At 37.8% G+C, this 24,299-nt stretch overlaps 1 long non-coding RNA gene across 1 annotated transcript in view; it reads left to right on the forward strand.

The window, feature by feature from the left end:
• The window catches only part of LOC140703201 (uncharacterized), a 52,497-nt gene extending 32,314 nt beyond the window's left edge, over positions 1-20,183 (forward strand). The window contains exon 3 of the long non-coding RNA XR_012082577.2: positions 14,358-20,183. This is a non-coding gene — a long non-coding RNA (uncharacterized LOC140703201). The remainder of the gene's footprint in view (positions 1-14,357) is intronic.
• Positions 20,184-24,299: the final 4,116 nt, after the last annotated feature.

Here is a 24,299-nt window from a genome sequence, read left to right on the forward strand (position 1 = left end):
CTTCCCATGTTCTTTAACATCTATACAAAATTGCTTAGACAAGTTGTCCATTTTTTAAAGATCAGTCATGAGCAGTTTTCAGCAAACTGGTTATGACTGTCAATTTGGGTTCCTGCTATTTTTATTGTGCCACAATACAACTTCTTTCCGTGGTCACTTACTGATAGTATTTTACATTAATTCTGCAAATTCTAGTAGTTTCCAATTAGCTCATGAGTGGTTTTTAAATACTTTAGGCATTTGGGGGAATTACATAATCAATATGATCCACCACCCCTAAAGAATTAAGATATTAGGCAGAGATTTGTTTCAGAAACCGAAGGACTTGCGACACCATCATTAGTGCAAGCTTGTAATCTACTAAAATAGGCTTTGGTTTTGTTTGGCTTTGGGGTAGGGTGGTTTGGTGGTGGCGATGGCTCCTATTGGTGGAATTTCTTCCACAGGAAAAGTCACTCGTTCTGTGCCACTGGAGCATCTATAAGGCCAATGACTACTGTTTTGTTCTGCCAGCGCTCTTGAATTTTTTTAGCGCTGATCCTATGTTGCTTGTTGATGTTTAAATCAACTATATACTTTTGATGATTCCAGCAACTGGATTTTAAAGTAATTAATAATAATTACTTTAAATTATTAAAGTAACAATTAATTACATTAACAACAACAACAACAACAACAACAACAACAACAACAACAACAACAACAACAACAACAACAACAACAACAACAACAACAACAACAACAACAACAACAACAACTTTAAAAATCCAGTTGCTGGAATCGTCAAAAGTTTATAGTTGATTTAAACATCAACAAGCAACATAAGATCAATGCTATAAAAATTCAAGAGTGTTGGCAGAACAAAACAGTAGTCATTTCATTATTTCATTATTTGAATTGATTATTACTTATTTGTAGAAACATTTGACTAAAAAGTTTCTTACACAAGGTAACAGTAGGCAGGCAGGCAGGCAGGCAGGCAGGCAGGTAGGTAGGTAGTACAAAGAAATGCAGGAATCCACCTGTTTCACATCTTGGTAGAGGCCTAGCTGATGGGAGAGGGGATGATGCCTGCTTTTTCCATGAGCAAAAGCAAAGCGTGTTGCTTATATACCGCCCCATAGTCCTTCAAGCACTCTCTGGGCGGTTTACAATTAATTATGCAGGCTACACATTGCCCCCCCCCAGCAAGCTGGGCACTCATTTTACTGACCTCGGAAGAACAGAAGGCTGAGTCAACCTTGAGCCGCTACCTGGGATTGAACCCCAGGTCGTGAGCACAGTTTTGGCTGCAGTACAGCTGGCCAAGGTCAGTTTGACCAGCCTAGCAGAAGGTGCTTAATTGCCAGTTAGTTTTTGTTGCCTCTTGTGGAGACATGCAAGATCGCTCATATTACAGAAGGATCTGAGGAAACTGGATTGGGTGTTATCATTGTGGTTAATGGTTTAAAAAGTATCGAAGTAGACCAACACAATGCTAAAATGGCCCTCTTGTCTTTAAATGTCAGCCAATCCATATGTCAGTGGGAATTACACTTTATGTATGCTCTGGATTTTCTTTACAGCTACTGTGAGGTCCCTGTGCAAGTAAGCAGAGTAGTTGGTCCTAATTCCAGTCTTGACTCCTGAATCAGCTGCAAAGTTAAATGGTTAAGTGTTCTACTTTGTAGAGCTTATGATTGGCTCTAAGAGAAGTGATTCATTGGACTTGCTGGTCCCTAGAGCAACACCTACGCATGCCAAGGGATGTACACTGCTAGGAAAGCAATCATCCAAACACTGCTTCAGGTGCTTAGCTTTTGTTGTTTGTTGTTGTTTAGTCATTAAGTCATGTCCGACTCTTTGTGACCCCATGGACCAGAGCACGACAGCCCCCCCCCGTCTTCCACTGCCTCCCAGAGCTGGGTCAAATTCATGTTGGTAGCTTCGATGACACTGTCCAACCATCTCATCCTCTGACATCCCCTTCTCCTCTTGTCTTCACACTTTCCCAACATCATGGTCTTTTTCCAGGGAGTCTTCTCTTCTCATGAGATGACCAAAGTATTGGAGCCTCAGCTTCAGGATCTGTCCTTCCAGTGATCACTCAGGGTTGATTTCCTTCAGAATGGAGAGTTTTGTTCTCTTTGCAGTCCAGGGCACTCTCAAGACTCTCCTCCAGCACCACAATCCAGCACCCTGAGGCAGACTAAAATGTTCTTTCCAGATAGAATGTTGTGACTGTACATTACTACACAGATTTTGGTACACAGACATCTGAATGTTCACTGATACTTATTTTTTTTTTCACAGTTTTTGCACTTTATCTGTGAGAGTGTATTTTTCTACATCTGCTAAACTCCGAAATCAGTGGATGCTATTTTCTAAAAATTTGTGAAATTCAAAGGAAGTGCTTTCCTATAATCATGTTAGTTAGACTACACGTTTACTTTTTTAGCTGTAGGTGATGGATAAATATGTTTTAATAGCTGTAGGTAACAGATAAATGTGCAAGCATTTTTAATTCTTTTATTAAACTTTCTTGAGTTGCCTTGAGTTAGCTATTTTTAGTATTTTTCTGTTTCAAAAATTGTTAAAAATAATTTTTATTTGTATTTATTCTCTGGATAAACATTGCTTTCAGTGTTTTACCAAAATAATATTATAGAAAAGCAGAATTAATATTTCTATTTTATTTCATTTTATTTAAAAAAAAATAAAAAATAAAGAACATCAGTAACAACTTATAATATTCTCAACTACCATTATAGAAAGGTGCACAATAAAATGCACATAAAATACACCATACCATATAACAACCCACTTATTACTTCCATAATTGTTTATTCTTCTCACACAGGAAAGGTCCAGTCACAATCAACAGCACATAGTACCCAGTTAAAGATGTGTCACCTCTTTCTATGTGCTTGTAATGCATTTCTTTAATTGGCACTCATCTTTTTGGAAGTTTGTAACCTCTAGCCAGTTACCATGGATGACAATGAACAGAATAAAGTAAGATTTGAAAAATAGGCAATCATATGAAGGGGGAGGAAACCTCAACTCATGTTATCTTCAAAACACAGTTGAAGGTGTTTATCACCTCTTGAAATGGGACTTTGAAAGATGAGTCATGTGGTGAATTTTAATATTCAGCTTCCCTTCATCCCTGTAACATGATGACAGCGCCTTGCCCTCAAAAACAAACTCAAACGCTTTGTGTTAAAGGCTCTTTCTTGCTCATAGTCAGATTTGTGTATCTTTACCAGATAAAATATGGAGTTTAGATTCCACACACACACCCAATAAATAATGATCTTTCCATGCCTTTAAAAACATATTGGTGCTCTGACTTTAATTTATCAAGATATAAGATAACAAAATTGTGTGCGTCTACATGTGTGTATGCATACATGTACAGATATGCATATGCACATACACACATGCACTGAAAGTAAAGACAGACATGTACAGACATTTCCACAACCAGGCATTTTTCCTGCCTTCTGCTTTCAAAAAGTACAGTTATAAGCATATCAGTACAAGAAACCCCCATTTCTGCTTCTGTTCTTTTCAAAGGAGTTCCCAGTTTGAACAAGAATTGTTAAAATCTCTCTGTCTTATTAAAAGTAATCCACAAATAGAGCACTTAAAAATATTTTTCATTAGGGCACTAATGTTTTGTATTTCAGAGAAACCACAGGATAGCTATTTTCTAACATTTTTCATGCTTTTATATATAGCCTACCTAATTAAAGATACACCCATGATTCTTTGAGCCAGATAGAAATCTGTCTCATGAACAGTGTGGGTGGAGAAGCAGGAAATATCTGCTAGAGCTCTTTCAAAAAACAGAAATAATTCTGTATAATTTAAGCACAAGAGGTGGGCTGTTATCCATTTTCTATTATTTATTACATTCCTGATCCACCCTTTTTCCTTCAAGGAACTCAGTTGTCATAGAGTTGTCCCACCCCAGCTCTGATTAGTTTCTGCTTGGTCAGAGCTGCGTAGCTTCCTTCAAGGTTAGTATCATCTTTGTGTCCTGGAAGCTTCAGAGGCAGCTTTGGAGCTACATAATGTTTTGTTGTTGTTGTTGTTTTGGAACCACGACGGTATCATTAAAAAGAAGCACAATTGTCTCATTCTCATTTCATCACTCTTTGTCAAGAAAAGCAGATCTGCTTTCTGCTGCCTGATTGGTGGAAGCTACCATTTAAATTGTTTCAAATGAACATCGTTGAGTTGGTTCTTGAGATAGTTTCATGTGAACAAGTTTAATGTTCTCTGTTATTTCTCTTTGTATGAGAAATACACACAAAATGACAAAGTTAAGTGAATATTCCAGGTGGACAAACATCATGAGCCGTGGACATTCATAGGATCGTGTTGAATCTCTGAGTAGGAAAAACCAAGATCTTACTTTATCTTGATGTCATACATTTTTCTGAATGTTTATAATACAGTATTCATTATTGTCTAGGACTATTATCATTTCTGGTTGAAAGGAATTTGCAAAGACATGTTGCATCAATTAGAGTCAACTGTATTACTGAGGAAGATCAATAAAAAAGCACCACAAACACAGGGTTACTTATTGATGGTGGCTCATATTTTGGCTACTTGATTTGTCGATTTGTTCAGCTTGTTAGGCTATGTCAACTAAGAGCTCTGTCTCTCCAGACTGTTTTACCTTTTCTTCTATGGTGGCCCACTAGAAGGTTTGTAACTAAGAAAGATTTTGTCCATTTTATTTTTATTTATTTATTTTATTGGACCTCTGTCCTGCCCATCTAGACCAAAGGTCTACTCTGGGTGGCTTGTCGAGCATTGCCCATGTTACCAACTCTTTTATTATCACTGCATGGAAGTAATAGATTTACAAACATATATATTCTACTTGGCCTTGTTCACATCACAGTGGTTTTCATCTTGATTTCACTTGAAGCATTTGCTGTGTTCCGCCAGCTTGTATCTAAACATCTTTTTTGTATCATGGATTCATCTTATTTATTTGCACAAGTGACTGTTCCGTCAGTCCTTGTTTCCTTCTTCCATACTTTTTTGTGATCCACCCAGAGAACTTCTCTTTTAGGGCAGCTACAGAAATACATTGCATAATACCATAAATAGTACATTTTGCTTATGCCAGTTTTAACTGCATGTGGCTACATGGAAACCACCACTAGGGTTTCTTTATGGTGGAAGTAGTAGTGTGGCATTATTGGTGTCTAAGCAACATTTATCTGTAGAGTCATGAGTATATTTAAGCATCTGGGTCAGGTTCCCACTTCCATGCCTTAGGCGTGAATCAAAGTTATTTCCCCGGGTATAAATGGAGTTATTCGATTTAATTAACTAAACTGATATGAATGAATTCACGATCTTGTTCTGTATGTCCAGATAGCTGCAGAGGAGTAAGACAAGTCCTGTGAAAAGTAGATGCATTAACTGTAGGCAAAATTTCCAAGCATACATGTTGCTTGGAATACTTGTTTCAAGCATATTGAGTATTTAAAGATAACTCCTTGTGATGTCAAAGCAAATTAACTTATTCTTTGAAAATCAGTCATCTTTTTTTTTGTAGGTGCACCCTGTACTGCCTCACACTTTTTTTTCTTTACTATTGATAGCTTGACACGTTTTTTATCTCTATGAACAACAAAGACATGTATAATTCCATGCAATTGTCTTCTAAGAAACAGAAAAACCTAATTTACAATACAAATATATTAGGGATTCTTATGTAAAAAAGGCATCACATGTGTTGATCAAAATGACTTACTTTACAATATTTGATGCTCAAAAGAGAACTAATTGTATTGCATGTTATAAATGTATATTATCTCTCATTCAAGCTGTGCTCAGGAGGGGAAAATTGACAGTAGGCATCCTTATATGTTATTAATACAGTAGTAGTTTATTCTAGTGGCCTTTATAGAATTCAGCACTAGAAATTATTAAATTACTAACCTGGATATAGACTCAAGATCTCCTCCACATACATTTTGTATTAGTTATACTTTTGGCTTCCCATATATATTTTCTAAAGCAATAGAATCCAAGCACAAGAAGAAATTCTTACTTCTATAATTCCAAATTCCAGGTTAGCTGGGACTGTCACTGTCTCTCTCTCTCTCTCTCACACACACACACACACACACACACACATACACACACATACATATACACACTTGCAAATGCTACATGATGAAAACATAATTGTCATGTATGCATACTGGATATGCGTGTGTATGCGTATGTATATGTATATTGGAATAAACTCTTCCTAATCAGTTGTATGCTTTATAAAACAATGCAAGAGAAATGACAATGCTGTCATTTGTATATGCTACTTCAGTTCTGTAATGGAAATTCTTTTTTTTCCCTCCCCTTGCCAACTCATTCCTGACAATGTTAATGATTCACTATAAAGCAGCTTCTGTGCTATGATTTGTGACATCCGTACTGGTTAGATGGGAGGACTAGGCAGGTTTCTAGGGAGTGTTTTGGATGCAGAAATGCCTTGAAGATAGCACTTTATTATATTTAGGACAAGTATGACATCCCACTTCAAGGAAAAGGCCCCTATACATATTGAGAAGGGATTTCTGTGGTTTAAGTGGGTAGGAGAAGGTTAGTTTAAAAGAATGCCTCTGTGTTTTTTTGAGACGACATGAAGATAGGAGGTAGAGAAATGGAGGCAGGAGGCAGGAGGATTATGGATAATGGAAGAATTTTGCCTGAGGGTATGTGCCTGCTTTGCCTATTCCTGTATAACTAGAATATTTATAATTCAAATACTTATCTTTAATAATTAAAAACCAAGGAATATTAAAGACAAAAGGTAGAGAATATTGCATATACATATGTAGGCATCATGCATTAAATCCCTACAATTGCAAAATATACCAAGAGGTAGATTCAAAAGTTTAAAAAGGGAGTGTTGTGTTTTTTTAAAAAAAATGTCTTGAAAAATAAGAATTTCTAATTCAGTCTAGTTCTGCCAGAAGTAATACTTTTTCACTGCTTATTCCTCTCACTGTCTATCTCACTAGTTTTATATATATTTAAACTAGTCCTGGGAAGAGCTACTAAAAATACAGCACTTGATGATTTGACATCACTGTGTCCACAATTAAAAAGTAGAGGGCAAAAAGAAAAGAAAACACCAGCTCCTGTGAGTTTTTATCATGATTTATGAAAACAGTTTAGTAGAGAAATTGGAAGGAGGACATCCTCAGGATATGGTTGTTACATAGCTTAAGTAAACTGCTGGTTATCATGGAATGTCACAGCCAACCACTTTCAGTGCCAGCTTCTGATCTGCTTTCCACAGGCAGCAGAGAAACAAAGAAAAACAGCCCTTGCTCTAGATAGAGATGAATGTTTGAAAAGAAAAAGAGATCTCAAATGTGCCCTCAGGTATTATATAGCTGTCACTTACAACCAGAAAACAATACAAAGACTTCAACAAATAATTTATAAAGAGAAACTACAAAATAGCTTGAATCCCATAGTAATTGTATGGCTATGTACGTAAGTATGTCGGTGTGTATACAGATGTGCACATACACGCTATTCCGGTCGGTGCTCTTAAAAAAATTAATACCTTTTTAGATAACAACTTTAAATAAACGTTAGAAATTAGTGCAAAATGGTCAAATAGTTACAGCCATGTAATCTTTTATGGAGAGTATGGGCGAATCATACTCTTGGGTCAAATTTTATTCCATGTGGGCAAAATATATCCATTCTCGAAGCACATGGTCTTTAGGAAAGGGAATTTATGGGCAGAAGCTTAAACTGATGTTTAAAAATCAGAGGTGTTAATATTTACGCCTTTATTCATTATGGCAAGGGAAAGATTAATGAAGAATTAAGCATCCACATCTCTTTGCTCTTCCATCAAGCAAAGTAATCCCTAGTTGAACATTAACTCTACCTGACACTATGAGGGAAAACTCTTCTCCCTTATGTCTACCATGCAAAAGAAATGCAACTGCATCTGATTGCCAGCTTAATATATTCATACTAATGTAACTATTGGTAATGAATTAAATCAGTAAAATATTTTTTATATAAGAGAGAACAATGTACATTGTCTGGAAATATGTCTTGAGATAATCGGGGAAAAAACAGTACCAAGCCATAATGTTAATAATATATATCCTGTACAAAAGCTTTTCAGCTGCTTTTGCTGCATCAGTTTCTGCAAAATTGCTAGTCAACTGGCTGGTTTGCTACTGGCTGACTGAAATATTACTCATCTACATGCACAATTTTCGAGAATTAATCTCATGGACAAATCTTATCTACATGTCGCTAAGTTCCGTGTTATTAAATATGACTCCAAAACTCCAGCTTCTAGATATCACCTGGTAGTGTCTAAGACAAAAAACCTTACTTCAGCTTAACTGTACTGTACTTATTTAAAATAAAAAGTCTATGAATTCTGCCAAGATAATTGTTTCAAGAGATTTTTACTGTGTTCTGATGTAATTAGGACCCAGATTTCCAAAATGCATTCTTAGAGTAGACTAAAATAACCAGTTTGTCTATTTAAAAAAAAAAAACAGATTATATTTATACAGATCTCATGCCTGGGAAATGCAGACAGCAAGGACAGATCATAGGCTTGAACATTCTAATTTATTTCTACTTTTTCTTTTCTTTTTCTTTTTTCACCCTCCTCTACTGTTCTCCTAAGGCAGTCATTGGGATGTTGGTGAGTGAAAAACCTTTAAAGTGCCATGGGCACAGTCATCTTTGACGCCTTAAAAGCACAATGCAAGGAGCCCATGCTTCGACACATTCTGTCTGTCTGTTCTCTCTGGCCCCATGCTTTCTGTTCCCTGGATCTAAAGTGAGTGGTTCTATAGCTACAAGGGTTTTACAATTTCATCAGTGACTTTATAGAAAGAAAAGACCATTTCTAAAGTACAAGACATGCTTTTTGTCTTTCCAAGTTTTTCTTTTCAGTTCCCCACGTCTAATTGTGTCATATGAATGCCAGGTTTTGCACAAGGAATCCGGGGTGGGGGGAGGGATGCTATTTCACCCCCGTTAATGCCTCTGGACTCTTTAATCCCATGGTCATCTCAGAAATGCAAAATATCCCCACTCTGTTCATTTTTTCACATTGATCAAACTAATAGTCATTGTGAGTGGGTTCTCTATTACCTTGAGGAGTAATTCTTCCCGGGGAGACAAAAGAGGAGTCAGAATTGAAAATTTAAGTATTTTTATTAACAATTGGGTTCACTATTGGGTTCACTTCTTCTTCTTGGTTACAAACAACAGAACTTTGAACTGATAACTGGGGAGGAGAACTCTCCCAAAACCATAACATGGATTTTTCTTCATTCAAATCTTTTAATAGTAAATTCTTGCTTTTTCCTCCTCCTCCGTTGGTTGCCTCATGAAGTTGTTTCGTACTGCACACAGGGTCCCGCAACAAGGGTGGCGGGCCCAATCTCCCTCTCTCTGGACTCTTTCCTCTAATTCTGGTGGGATATGATGTACCAGACGTGCTGGACCTTGTTTCATCGGGTACACCAGCACCTTCCATTCCTCCGGACTCAAACCAGGGATGATGGGTCTTATCTTACTGCTAGCTCGGTTTTCTTCCTCTTCACTCGTTAGATTCACTGAGGGTCTTTTAACTGGAACTGAAAAGACTTGGATATCTCTCTCTGTTTTCCCAGATTCGCTCTCTCTAAAGACAGACACTTTCTCCGTCTCTTTAGAAACGCTTCCTTCTTCAGTTGTTAAGAATACATCTATCTTCTCTCTCTCTTTTAACACCTCAGGTCTTTCTACTGGCTTCTTCTCCCTTTCACCATGAACCGGTCTCCTGTCTCCTCCCTCTGGTCTATCTAACGGTCTCAACTGCTTTTCTTTCGCGCGCGCTCCTTCCTCTCGAGCTCTTTCTACTTTCGTCTCGCGACTTTCCTCTACCTCTTCTGCTTGTCTTTTTGTCTCGGGTTCCTTTGGTTTTTCTGATTCTACCTCAATTACCTGAGGGGACGGCTCACTCTTAGTGGTCTCTCTATTCTCCTCCTCACAGTCATCTTGAAGATGAAGAACAGTATACCCAGAATACAGTACACCTTTCAACTTGAGAATATCAAATTCATTTGCTCTCTGCAACCACCAAACTACAGGGCATAATTCTGTCTAGATTAAAGATTTTGACCAAGTAGTCATTCGAGATAAGGGTGAGTGAAATGTGCAGGAATCCATAGAAGATTTTATCCATTACGAAAGCTTACTCAAGTATCTGGAAATTTTAGGGCAATTATATACCTTAAATATGTGTCTGTTATTTGTTGATTCTGTGAGGCCCCTGAATGTGCTGTGGTTTGAGAGGAGATATTGTGCTTTCCCATGACTATCAGGAATTCTTCCTAAGATCCCAGAATGCTGCATGATGTACCATAGATGTGCAGTAGCATACTATATGATGCTTCTCTCCTCCATTATGCTGTCAATAGCCTATGCATAGCCCTCTAGTCATTCCTATAATACTAAAACTAATGTGGCTGAATTTGGGGGGGGGGGGGAAGGAGGGATATTCACAGATAAGGCAGTACTTCCTCACATAGCATGAAGTTAATATGTGAATTTGCTACTACAAAATGCAGTCTTGACCACCAAAATGTGCAGTTTTCAAGGCAGATTGGACAAAATCATGGATGATAAAATGATGGCCAGAAACTACTGGTGTTTTCATAAAGTTTGGGTAACTGGGTCTATGTCCATATAATAAAACTTAGCTAACAAGTTTGTGTAACTTCCTGTAGCTAATTGCATCTAACTGATGAGGTACCAGCATGCATCTTGGTGGTGTGTTTGGTCATGTGATTGCATAACTGATATCAGCCCCAGCACCTCATAAGTTAGCTGCAATTAGCTGTAGCAAGTTACGCAAACCTTACTTGCACACCAGGAGAATTCTAAACTATTAGTAGTTCATAATAACTATGTATAATACCACCACTGTACTCTCTCAAATTGCTACTGAGAAACATGAACAAAAATTGATATTTGCACATGCACCCTACTTAGGCTCCCCATAGGCACCTAGAAGGAAACCCTAGTCCATATCATGTTTTAAAATTGCTTCTGATCTTGGTTTTAATCTTGATAAATGTTTAATTTGTAAAATACAGTTTCTATGGCATTTTAAAACTATTGGACATTGAATAGTTTTAATGGTTGTGAGTTGCCTTGGGTACCTTATGGGGAGAAAGGCTGCACAGAAATAAAATAATTAATAAATAAGGATCAAATCCAGCCAGTTCTTCTGTTATGGGCCATAACTAGAAAACTAGAAATTGTTTAGAAACACACCGTGCAATTTCTCCTTTATTTCTCCTCCAATGTGGCTTTCTCTGTCTTGTCAACAGCAGCCCCTGATGTGGTTTAGAGAAAGGGGAGCATACCACAAGAACAACATTGGGCAGGTGTAACAAGATAGAGGGAGAAGAGGAAATTCCACACTTGGCTACCACGTTTTTTGTAATCTATCCTCCTATCCTTTAGATATCTAAATAGGTACACCTTTCAATTTTCAATGCATGTATCTATCATCTTTCCATATTTTTAGAATGTTTGAATCACAACTCAAAATTCCAGAGCCTCTTGCTAATAGTAACTGAATGTAATAAAAATCAAGAACGCACTATATAAGTTCATTTTGCTATGAGCTCATTTTAAACATAGCACAAAATGTAATGTTTCTTTTTCACATTTTCTTCATCAAGAATCAGAAAGTCTTGTGCGCCTTTCCTTGAAGCACAGGGTGAGGGATGTGAAATAATAGTCCAAATAATAACACTTAATAATGGCATGTGTGTGTGTTTCTTTCATGACACACACACACAGAGGAAGTAGTTGTGTGCCAAATTATAGACCCCAGTTTGAATGAAGTCTCTCTACCTAGGGATTCTTCCCACCTCTTTGGGTATTTGCATTTATCTTCCAAATCTATTTTAATGAGCTCTGTATAAAAACTAGCACTCATACCTCTTGAGCCTGATGAATGGGTAATTACTGTTTCAGTTCCCAGGAGAGGCCTTTGAAAACCCATCTTGTCACAGAAGTTACGGGCATAATATTTTAATTGTGGATAGGACAGTATTGCAATATTGCTCAAGCTGAATCTTCTTCCCAATATAATGATGTTCTAAATATCTCTGTCTATGAATTCAAACTTTCCATCATATTTTAAAAGCAGGGATGAAAGTCGGCTGCAAGGGAATTTACGTTTTTTATTGTACACAGTGCAAAAAAAAAAGTTTAACATTCTTTCACTCATTACCAATAAGCAGTTGTAGTATCAGTTTGATGCTACAACTTAATAATAACCCTGCATGATTCATTAAGAACTACATCCACTTGCCAAACAATTGGATGTATCTCTTAAGGAATCATGCAGGGTTATTACTGGCTGCCTGAAACCTACACCCATGGAGGGAAAAGTCTATTATTTGGCTGGCCTTGCCTCTCCAGAGGTACATCGATAGGTGCTAGCAAACAATTAATTAAATAAGTTAATACAGCACCAAACACATCCACTTCATGCACACCAACCTTCTAGACAATGGCTAAAATCAAGGAAAAGGTTTTTTGCACTCATCTCTTGTTCTGAATATTAAACTAGAAGAGACTAGACTACACCTACAAAGAAAAAAACCACACTTTGTGGAATGGATAAATGCTCAAGAGTTTCTCCCACTAGCACAAGACCCTAGCTAGACCATCTGGAAGTCACTTAATAGATTTCAAAGTGAAGCAGGAAGATAAAAGAATAATCAAGTCAAATGTGACTACTAGGAAACGGGGGGGGGGGGAATTATGACTGGAGAACTTCAATCACTACAGCACTTATCCACATGAAATTTATGCCTCACCATGTGTACAAAAGAAGATCTAACAAATGGCCAAGAAAACACTTGAAATAGTCCACGTCTGGTAAAAAATAGTCTAATTATCTTATCATTTCAATTTGTTTCTTTATTTTAGTGATATTTCATATACATCCACAATTTTAAACTGTGCAATGCTCTCATATGAATAAAGAAAGAAACAATAGGCTTGAGGAGAAGTATCCAGCATCAACGTCTTGGTGAATTTTTGATTTTGGTGAAAATTTGATTTTGCATTTTGAGGTATTGGCCCCGAAAGCAGGTCCCCCCCAGGAAAGTGTTCTTTGGCCAGGTTCCTGGAGGGCCCTGATTTGGGGGCCTATACATCAGAAATCCCAAACCCACTATTCACCAAACTGAGAGGTGGCCGGGAGAAGAGTCGACTAAAGAGTCTCTGGGAGTTTGGCATATCTCAGTCACATGGGGGTTGTTCTACCACTGTAAGAAGTTCTGAATTGGTTGAACCAAGAAACATCTGAAAGTTCATCTGAAAGTTCATGGAAGTTCATGGTTTGTGAAAAGCAACAAACCACCAACCATCATGAACCACCATTTTCCCAGTTTGTGCCCATCTCTACACTTTTTTAATATGTGTCATATGTGATCTTGTCATGCTTCTGAAATCAAGCACACCTAGACTCATTCTTTGCTTCCCAGTGAGCCCAGCACCTGGAAACAGTCTTGCAAATTTAGTTAATTTTTACAGTTGATTTTATATAATTGCAAATGCAATCTTTGCACATTTCCCCCCATAAAGTGTATATCTCTGCATGCACTGTTGCTACGCCCATCCAAAGCATCTGAACACTTACAGCTTACTTAAGTATTTTATATTCATCTGCAGAATAGCAGGGTTGGTTCAAAACAAAAACAAAACACATTCCCTACCATGTGATAAATAAATAGTATGGAGCTCAACAGGCTGTTCTGTTAAGAAGCAGGATCAATTTCAGAGCACCTGAACATGGTCCCAGAAGCTGTCACCAACACAATTAAGTTTTGTGCACACTCTGTTCTACACTTGTAGGTTGAGTCCTAAGTTTTAGCAGTTCCAGAAATATAGATACTGGACAGTATTTTCTTATTCAATTACTCTGAATCCTGGCCACCACTGCCAAGTGTGACAAGTGGTGAAATAACATCTGAGGATCTGTAGGTTGGGAACCACTGGTCTAGATCAGATGTAGAAGTTAGTGAATCCAGATTTCAAACCAGAATAAAGCCAGAATTGACACGACCATCCTGGGCACAGGTGTAGAAGAGCTTCAATGTCATCTGAAGGTTTACTTGTCATAATTCCAGATTATTTATTTGTTTATTCATGACAATCTTTTATTTTTATAACTCTCTACATGATTTATATTCAAACAGACTTTTGCTTCTTCTCTGACAGAAACAAACATGGTATGCAGTCACTAAGATGCCATTTCTTTCTCTTTTTTTCAGAGGAGGCTTAGTCTAAAGCATCGCAAAGGCCTCAAAGCACTAACATCCACTTCATTCCTAAAGAGAAGAGCTTTCATGAACGACAAGTCAGACAGAGCTGACCCTGCTATTCAGCTGAATGAAGTGGCTGCTTCAGGCAGCAGACTGAGGCTGTCATGAAAGACCAGGGACTTGTCAGTTATTTACTTTGTCGTTATTATATTTTTACTGGCAGAGGTGAAGGGAGAAGCACTTGTGGGATATTCTGCCTCAGGTGCTAGAACAACTTGGCTGTCTTTGGGTACTCTCCACCTTGGTTTGTGTGAGTGGAGGGGACACCATTGCAGTTTAATTTCGGGGAGCAAAATATCTTGAGCTGGATCTTGGGTCAGTATGATTACATAATTATTACTGGAGCCCAAAGCAATAAACAACAGTGGTAACAACCAGAAACTTCGCTCTCCTTTCATTTTCCACAAAATTCTGGGGAAAGTATCTTTATGCACACTAGGCTTGTAATGGCCTTCACACAGCCTTGGGGCTTAGAAATCCATTTGCTTTGATGAAGCAGAACAGATGCTGTGTACGTGGCAGAAAATAGGCCCACTAAATAAGTGAAGCATCAAGACATATTTATTCTGCCTTCCTTTCCTAATGTACTTCCCTTCCCAACTTTCAAAGTTCTTATTTCTGTGTAAACCCTGATTGGTTCTTAACTTAGGTTACCACATTCAAATTCTTCACATACAGGGAGCCTAATTTGCATATTATGCAAATTGCATAAACATATTTGCATATTATGTTATATATATTGTACAAATCATGTATATTAATTGTTGTATTGTTTAAATGCAAACAAGTTTCAGTCTTGGCATTGTTTATACAGCAACCAGTGGTCTAAGAGAGTCAATGCTATGTACTAGTTTTACTGCTTGACTTGGGACAAGGTGATTGAAATTCAAATCCCTGCATATTTAAGAAACTTACTTGGTGTCCTTTGCCTACTTAGTACCTCTCATCCAAATAGGGTGTTTTCAAGATCAAATGGGACAGAGGGTGAACTATGTAAAGGAACCGTGTACATTGCTGGTGCATAGTAAATAACTAATAAAAATATGTGCTATAGTTTCTGGTGCTGTCATTTCTTTTCAGATGACCGCCACCAGTTTTTAGCGATAGAAGAGAAAATTCTACAGATCCATGAAGCTACCACAATGAATCCTTATGAGTGATATACTGTTATCTGATTTGCTGAAGAAAATTCAGGGCAAATTGCAGAAATCATAAGGCTGTGATTTAGAAACAGATTTAATGTTGCATTATGCCTAGGAAATATTCTAGCTCATCTTTCTTTGCCACATTTGACTTTTTTTACAATGTATGTGTTGCTCAGTTCATCCATGGTGAGATCTCAATGCTGTCACACAAGTACTATTTTTTAGAGCACAGTTAAAGTAATTATCAGAAGTTGGGAGAGGTTAAAATTTCAGTTTTTTCAGTTTACTAATTACAATCTCAAAGCCAAGCATGTATAGAATACTATGCAAAGTGAAGAAATGTTTTATGCCTCTGGTGAAGTGGGTTATAGTCCACAAAATGTAAAATAACACTTGTTAGGCTTTATTGTAATGTAAGAAGCTTTGTTGTTTTTACTGCAGCAGACTTAACACAGCTATGCCCTTGAAAGGTGTTTCTACAGTATCAAAAATGTGTCAATCCACCTCCTTAATGTTGTTCTGCCATATTTTGTTTCTACTTCTCAATGTGTATCTTCGCTAAATACACAAACACAAAAACACTGCTGTTGGTCTTTTGTTTCACTAGTATGGGCTATGTTGTTGTAGGGAGTGAGACTGATATTAGAGCTTGGAATGGACATAATCATTTCCTTAACATTCTCTGAAACCTCTTTCCAGAAATCTAAGACTCACAGCAGCCATAAGTTTAATAAGATGAAAACAAGGATAAGAACAACAATTTGAATTATGATAATCATCAGTAATTTTTCCAGCTGTCCCTTCTTCTGGGTATTACCTAACTAAGCTCCCAGCTAACTTCCTAGAAGTCTGTGAAAAATAAAATGGTACATCGGTAAGATATATAGTATAATTTCAAAGCAAAATTCCCTCTTTTTTGGACTACAGGTCCTAGTATGGGGTTGTAGTCCAAAAACATAAGCTATGCATCATATTGTTATGTCCACTGTACTGCAGCAAACACAATAGCAACTTATATACTAACCTTTTTGTTGAAGTACTTAATGCTCTTATCCTGTTTTGTATCCCATTCCCTTATTTATTTTATAATCTTCTTACTATCTATGCACTGCTTGCAATAAAATCTGCAAAACAGACTTTAGATGCTTTCAACTCAGCTGTGGCTAAGCTTACTCCAAACCACAATATTTACCCACAAATTTGGAGATGAGTCTTTGAGTTTATAAATCTATAAGACCCTGTGAAACTGTTGATGGCTTTACTCGTTGGCTAATCATACTGAAAAGCTTGTGTCTTGCAAAAGCTTGTGGCCAAAACAATGACTGCTTTTTTTGGCCAATTGCCAATATATGAAATTTTCTGTGTATTGAGTTTTAAAATAATTAAAGAGGCTGTAGAAAAAGTACACCTGAAAACAAATTAGCTTTGAAAGCTGAAATTTGAACAATTAGTTCAACATAAAGTTATTGCAAAACAATTAGTCAAATACTGTAGTCAGCTGAGCAAGGCCACAGTACCATTTTCTTTAAATATTTTATTCTTAAAAACTTACACGTCTTAAAGATGTATTCTCTGCCTTTTGGTTTTTAAATGTGCCTTTTTAGGATATAAACTCTTGCATTTTTAGAAGAACATTATCTTATGGAGATGTTCAGGCATCAAGATCTCTGGATTGAAGCTATAATACAGTTTCGGTAAGGAATATAAACTTTACTTTACTGTACTGTACTTTTTTCTCTTCTTTTAAATGAAAGCTTGGAATCCAAGCCAGTTGATCATTGAAATGGGTATTGAGTATCATGTCTACAATATGTCTAAAACTTGGCCGCTGAGGTAATATGATTAGCAACATTACTCTGACCCCCCAAACCTAAATACTTATTCCTGTTCCTCCGTGTGTTTATTCAGAATTAAACCCCAGTGGGTTTAATTAAACCCCACAGAGCTCCCTTTTGAAGTAACTGCCATTACGAAAAGTCCATAAGATTGAAGCATGAGTATAACTTTGTTTCATGGTGGCACTGTGGGCTAAACCGCAGAAGCCTGTGCTGAAGGGTCAGAAGACCAAGCAGTCGTAAGATCGAATCCACGAGACGGAGTGAGCGCCCGTCACTTGTCCCAGCTCCCGCCAACCTAGCGGTTCGAAAGCATGCAAATGCAAGTAGATAAATAGGGACCACCTCAGTGGGAAGGTAACAGCGTTCTGTGTCTAAGTCGCACTGGCCATGTGACCACGGAAGATTGTCTTCGGACAAAACGCTGGCTCTATGGAAATGGGGATGAGCACCGCCCCCTAGAGTCGAACACGACTGGACAAAAATTGTCAAGGGGAACCTTTACCTTTTTATAACTTTGTTTGGATCTGAGCAAATGCTTTACTAACTTCACATCATTCATTAAAATTTACTCTATATCTCTGAAATTGCACTTCAGATGGAGTACACTGCACCAGACTAAACATTACAAGTTCTTTATAGATATAGGACACTAACTGCATTTAAAATGTTTTCTAAAATGAATGCATCATTAGATTTATCCTTCACTCTTCTTTAATGCTTTTTTCCTCTATATCAGTGTATATTTGGGGGGCTATGACTGCCATTTCCTGGAAGAACCTCTTCACATTTAGAATCTTTTTGAATAGTTATGAGCCTTACCTAAAGATGTCCACCTCAGAGGGGAGAAACTCTAAAGATTGTTAGTTGTGAGTGCTGATGGATGGATGGATGGATGGATGGATGGATGGATGGATGGATGGATGGATGGATGGATGGATGGATGGATGGATGGATGGATGGATATACTGCTCTATTAATGCCAAAGCGCTATTATGGGCAGTTTACAAGGAATTAAAACAAATGGCACAATAAACATAGTAGGTATTGCCACTCGGTTTCTCTAAGCTCAAGATTCCATTAATAATGAAATAATAATATAATAAGCAATATCAGAGGAAAGATCAGAGAATAAAGCTTATTTCCTAGTCTGTCAGAGATGCATAGATCAAATAAATGTTTATTGTGGGGTGTTTTTCATGTATAAAAAATGTCTAAAACTGCTAAACTTAAAATACTGATTTAAAACAAAAAAAAAAGCTTGTGTGGTTACTTACATAAGTGCTTCAGGATCTGGGAAAATGTGCTTGGAATTTTTTTTCCTTGGAATAATTATACTTTGAAAAATAAAACAACACATTATTATGTTTTTTAAAACCTTCAAGAAAGACTTATATTAACTGCAGGTTTCAAAAGCATCATGAATATTACATATTTTTAAAATTCTGAACCCATGGATCAAATCCACTTTTAAAAAAAAAAGATTCAAGGTTTAAATTAAATATTTGGAATTGGAACTACACTTCCTGTGAGTCAGCAGAGTTAGATTTACATAACAGTTAATTTCCATGTAGCAATTCAAGGAAGACTCCCTGTTCCTGAATGTTTCTCTCTGATGTATGGAAGTCTCTAGGGATGAAGATGTGACAACGGGGTCAGGTGGACTCCCCCATTCTCTTCCCCCAACAGGATTAAAAACTGGGAGAGTGAGGGATCTGAACTTCCAAAGAGCACTACCGTGGCTCTTATTTCTGAGGAAGAAATGGATTGTCATTTCACTAATCCATAGGATCACCATAAGTCAAAAGGAACATGACGGCACACAACAGCAAAATTCCACCTACATGTGGCTCCCAAAGGAGCAATTTATTTTAGAAAAATGGTAGAAATGTACATGTTTCCAAATGGGGTATCCAGTTTGGGCAATATCTATTGTGGCAAAAACAACAGAGTTGTTTGGTATTTCTCATGGACATAAGCTTTTTTGGGCTGTAGCTCACTTTGATCAGATGCATGTGAAGAAGTGGACTCTACAAAACATAAGGTTATATCAAATTAAATTTGTCAGCATTGAAGCTATTGTTTTTTCCCAGTGAAGTGGTGCAATATCATTATCAACATGTTAGTGAAATATAGATCCCGTGATCCCAGTCGACATTCATGGGATTCTGGGAATTATAGTCCAGAACAGCAGATTGTCCAGATTCTGTGGGAGTGGAGTGACAAGGGCGATCTCCCCTGTTCCCAGGCAGTTGCTGCCCTAATGTGGGACTGCTTATTTAAAGCATAGGTTTGTATCTTTGGCAGTTACCTATTTAAAAAGGAAGGAAGACCATGTATTGACATCAGCAAGACGTGATCAAAGAAAACTGGAGGAATTTGCACAAGTGCTTGAGGAAACCCTTCCAGGTCCGGCTGATGCAAATGCACCTGAACGATGGGAACATTTCAAGAATGCTGTTTATAACACTGCCTTTTCCACATTTGGCAAGAAGACCCAAAAGACGGCCAACTGGTTCAAAACCCATTCAGAGGAGTTGATGCCAGCCATCGAGGATAAGAGGAGAGCTCTAGCAACATACAATGCCTGTCCTAGTGAGTACAACTTTCAGGCTCTTTGACTTGATTGAAGCAAAACCCAACAGGCTGCCAAGAGATGTTCCAACAATTATCAGCTTCAGCTCTGCTCTTAGATACAGATAGCAGCGGACACAGGTAACATCAAGGGAAAGGGATGTTAGACCAAGGGAATGTATGACGGTATCAAGCAGTCTTTAGGTCCAACACAGAAGAAATCTGCTCCTTTGAAGTTTGCTACAAGTGTGATCATGCAGGACCTAGTACAGCGGATGGACCCCTGGGTGCAGCACTACTCTGAGCTATATTCCAGAGATAATGTAGTAACCAAAGAGGTATTAAATAACATCGAGTGCCTGCCTGTCTTGGAAGAGTTGGACAGCAAACCAACGTTAGCAGAAATATAAGTTGCCTTGGATCCCCTCGCCCCTGGCAAGGCACTTGGGAAGGATAACATCTCTGCTGAAGTGCTGTAAAGAGATTATCACCATCAATCTGTATGAAACTAGATCAGATGGAAAGCTCTTTAATCTCTCTAGATTGAGAGCGAAGACCAAAGTCCAGCTGAAATGCATGTGGGACTTCCTCTTCACCAATGATGCAGCCATTGTTGCCCACTCTGCTGAAGACCTCCAACAACTCATGAATCATTTTAGCAAGGCCTGCCATGACTTTGGACTAACAATCAGCCTGAAGAAAACACAAGTCATGGGCCAGGGCATGGACTCATCTCCCTCTATTACCATCACCACGCAAGAATTGGAGGTTGTTCATGAATTTGTGTACCTTGGCTCAATCTCTGACACTCTGTCTCTAGATGTCAAGCTGGATGAACGCATTGGCACAGTAGCTACCACGTTCTCTAGACTCACAAAGACAGTATGGCTCAATAAGAAGCTGATGGCATATACCATGATCCAGGTCTATAGAGCCTGTGTTCTGAGCATACTCCATTACTGCAGTGAGTCCTGAACCTGCAAAATCAGGGAGCAGGTCAGGGGACAGATTGTATTTTTCTTCAATGTGGATTGTCACTCTCGAATTGGCCTTCTCAGCCACACTAGACACTGTTCCAAGTCCTCCATACAGAGTACGTTACCATAGTCTCTAGAGACTGAAGGATGCCAAATCTAATTCAAAGATGTCAGAAACTAAGGCTGAATAGATTTGTGTACTCCAAAAGCACAAGTGTAAACCAAAAAACTAAACATCTGTACACTTTTGTAATCTAAAAGCACAAATTTGCACATTTTTGTCTGAAACTGAAATGACCAGGTAGATTCCAGAAGTATGAATACCTTTCAGTCTACCTTCATATACAGAATGTTATGTAACAATGTGTTGTGATGAAAATTTTGCTAGGCAGATACCATATTGTGCCCTTCAGGTAGAGCAGCTGATTCATAACAGCTACCTTAGATTCAGAGACATTTGACAGATGGGCAGATATGAATATCTTCACAGACACTTGCATGGAGAACTCTTTGAACATAAAGGTCATGGAGCAAAGAGCAATCCAGAACATCACAGTGGCTGCGGATGAAAGCTTTTGTGGTATTACAAAAATCATCCTATCAAACACTATGCTACAGATAACGTTTCTCAACCTGTATGTCCCAATACCCCCGGTGCATCTGGAAGGCACCATGTTGTGGGAAGTTATATTCTGTTGAAAGCTCAAGATCCAGAGAGTATGGATATTCACATGTTAATGATGATACAGTAACCTGAGATGAATTTGACCAATGTCCAAAAATATGTATTTCTCCACTTTTGGGACATACATATATACTTTTGGGAAAGTGTGAAGCATGAGGAGAAAGGGACGACAGAGGACGAAATGGTTGGAGAGTGTCATCGAAGCTACCAACATGCATTTGTCCAAACTCCGGGAGGCAGTGGAAGACAGGAGGGCCTGGTGTGCTCTGGTTCATGGGGTCACGAAGAGTCGGACACGACTTAACGACTAAACAACAACAATATACCAGTGAATGCTAGCTCAAATTTACTATCAACATTTAAATTTGTCTCTCCGTTGGGGACATTCATAGAATCTGTATGAGATTCACTTACAAACATCAAAGTTCCTTTTAAAATATACTAAAAACCCTGGATAATCTTAGCCATTCACATTTTTCTAGATACCAGCAGTATACACAATTATGGTGAGCAAAGTGACCACATGCACAGCTCTGAGCTCCTGAAGAAAAGTTGGAATAAAAATGTAGTACTGAATGAATGAACACAAGCACGAGTCAAAAACTGTGGAACTAGTTCTAGCCCAAATAATACCTTCTCTGTATCACTCAGCAACTTGTGACTTAAATTTCAAAATCAACTTTTGACGTGTCATGGTGATCAGCTGAACTTTAAACAACTTACTTCTGAACGTAGACTTTAAAAATATAACGAGCCACATCATCACCATCACAATGTGCCAACAAATCAGTTCTGACTTATGGCAAGCCTTCCCCGTGTTTTCTAGGTTTAAACTACTCAGAAGTGATTTATCATTCCCTTCCTCTAGGGGTGCCCTGGCATTGTGCAGCTTGCCCAAGGTTACATAGGCTGGCTCTTCTTTTGGGAATTGAAGTCTATACCTAACTCACTGAGCTATTCAGCCAGCTTGCCAATGGGAAACCATGAATCTGTTTTAATATTTATGCCACCTAGCAGAGGTTCTCCAGGGTTTCAAGAAAGAGCCTTTCCTAATTCTACCTGAGGTGACTTAGATTTCAAAAACTCCGTTTTTGGCATGCAAAACCCATGTTCTTCTGGTGAATCATTAAAGAGAAGGAATAATTAATTTGAAAAGCTAGATAAATCTGAGTTCCCATCCAAAGTGAGATATATGCACTTCATACAATACATGTTATCTATATGTCAGGGATAGCTGACTGGCTGTCTGGCAAGCAATAGATTCTGGAAATCCTCTATACACTTTACATCATATGTGATGCTAATCTTTTAAAAAAAACCTGGTGCAAAAATCACTTTAGACAGGGGTCTTAGATAATTGTAGAATTCTATGAAGACTGGACAAAATGTAATGAAATGAAGAAAAGCAACTATTTGATATCTCAGTTATCTTCACTGGATTCCTTTTTTGCTGAGCTTCTATAGGTCAAAGGACTGAAGAAAAAAATTTCTGCACTTTGAAGCCAATTTCTATTTCACTTCTTAAGATATCTCTTGGATATGTAATCATCACTTTCTCCTTTCTAGAGTGTTTCCAAAGATGCCTTAATAAATACAGGTGAGCAAGAATGATCTGAAGAACATCCAGGCAGTTAATACTTCACTTGAAAAGGTGTTATATGCTAAGCCCAAAATAATTCTGGAATGACAGCTACAGTCTCAACTCCTATCCAAGGAACTTATTTTAATATAAAAAGATGAATTTTTAATCCTGTTTTTTTTCTTCCTGAAGACGCCTTAGTATACAGGACTAAGCCCAAGTGTGTGTGTGTGTGTGTGTTTTCCTATATTCTGTTTTTTTTTTTCTTTAACTCCCTGGTTTGTACTTGTTACAGGGCTTGCCTCTAGAATGAAGAAGCAAAGAGCTGAGAATGTAGGCTTTCAGCTCTGTTTTCTCCAGTAGATGTCACCTGCAGTACATAATAATTTATGTAAAGAAATAAGAGCACAAAGTATGTGATTCTTTTGCATCTGAAAGCCATCTTTTAAGCAGGCATATGGTATCTTATATAGGCAGTAAATCTGGGCATTTGGATTCTTTAAACACCAAACTCTGAAGCAAAATAGTTTATTTCCAGTTTAATGTTGAGATTATGTCTAGATCTGTTTCTAGTGGAAAAACAAAAATAAAACTGAAGCAAATATATTCACTTGAAATATCTAGGTCACATACATAATCACCAAATAATCTAGAGAACTGAGCTTTAAAGTGATTTCCTTCAATTCAAGCATTCAATTCTGACAGCTTTACAAATCATCCTGTAAGCTAACATGAACAGATTCTTGAGCATGGCTCCTTGTGAAGCCAAAATGACACCATCCTTGTAGAAGACAAAAGTATCAGCAAGCATGAAGGGACTTTACGTATACAACAATATTTAAGGGGTGTACCTTATGAAGAGCACTCAAAACCAATTCAGTGCAGACTGAATAACCGCAGTGAGCAAATAATGTAGGCAGGTTGTTGTGGCAAGGGGAGAAATTTGGGTTGGGGGAGATGAAATGGTGTACGCTGAGAATAGCCATGACTGGCTGGCTGACTAGAAACCAGAACAAATGTTCTACTTGGGTATGTTAGCAGCAACACAGATGATAAGATGCGATGGCTATATAACAGGTCTAGTGAGAAACAAGAA

Source organism: Pogona vitticeps, chromosome 1 (assembly GCF_051106095.1).
Source record: "Pogona vitticeps strain Pit_001003342236 chromosome 1, PviZW2.1, whole genome shotgun sequence".
Classification (NCBI taxonomy): Eukaryota; Metazoa; Chordata; class Lepidosauria; order Squamata; family Agamidae; genus Pogona; species Pogona vitticeps.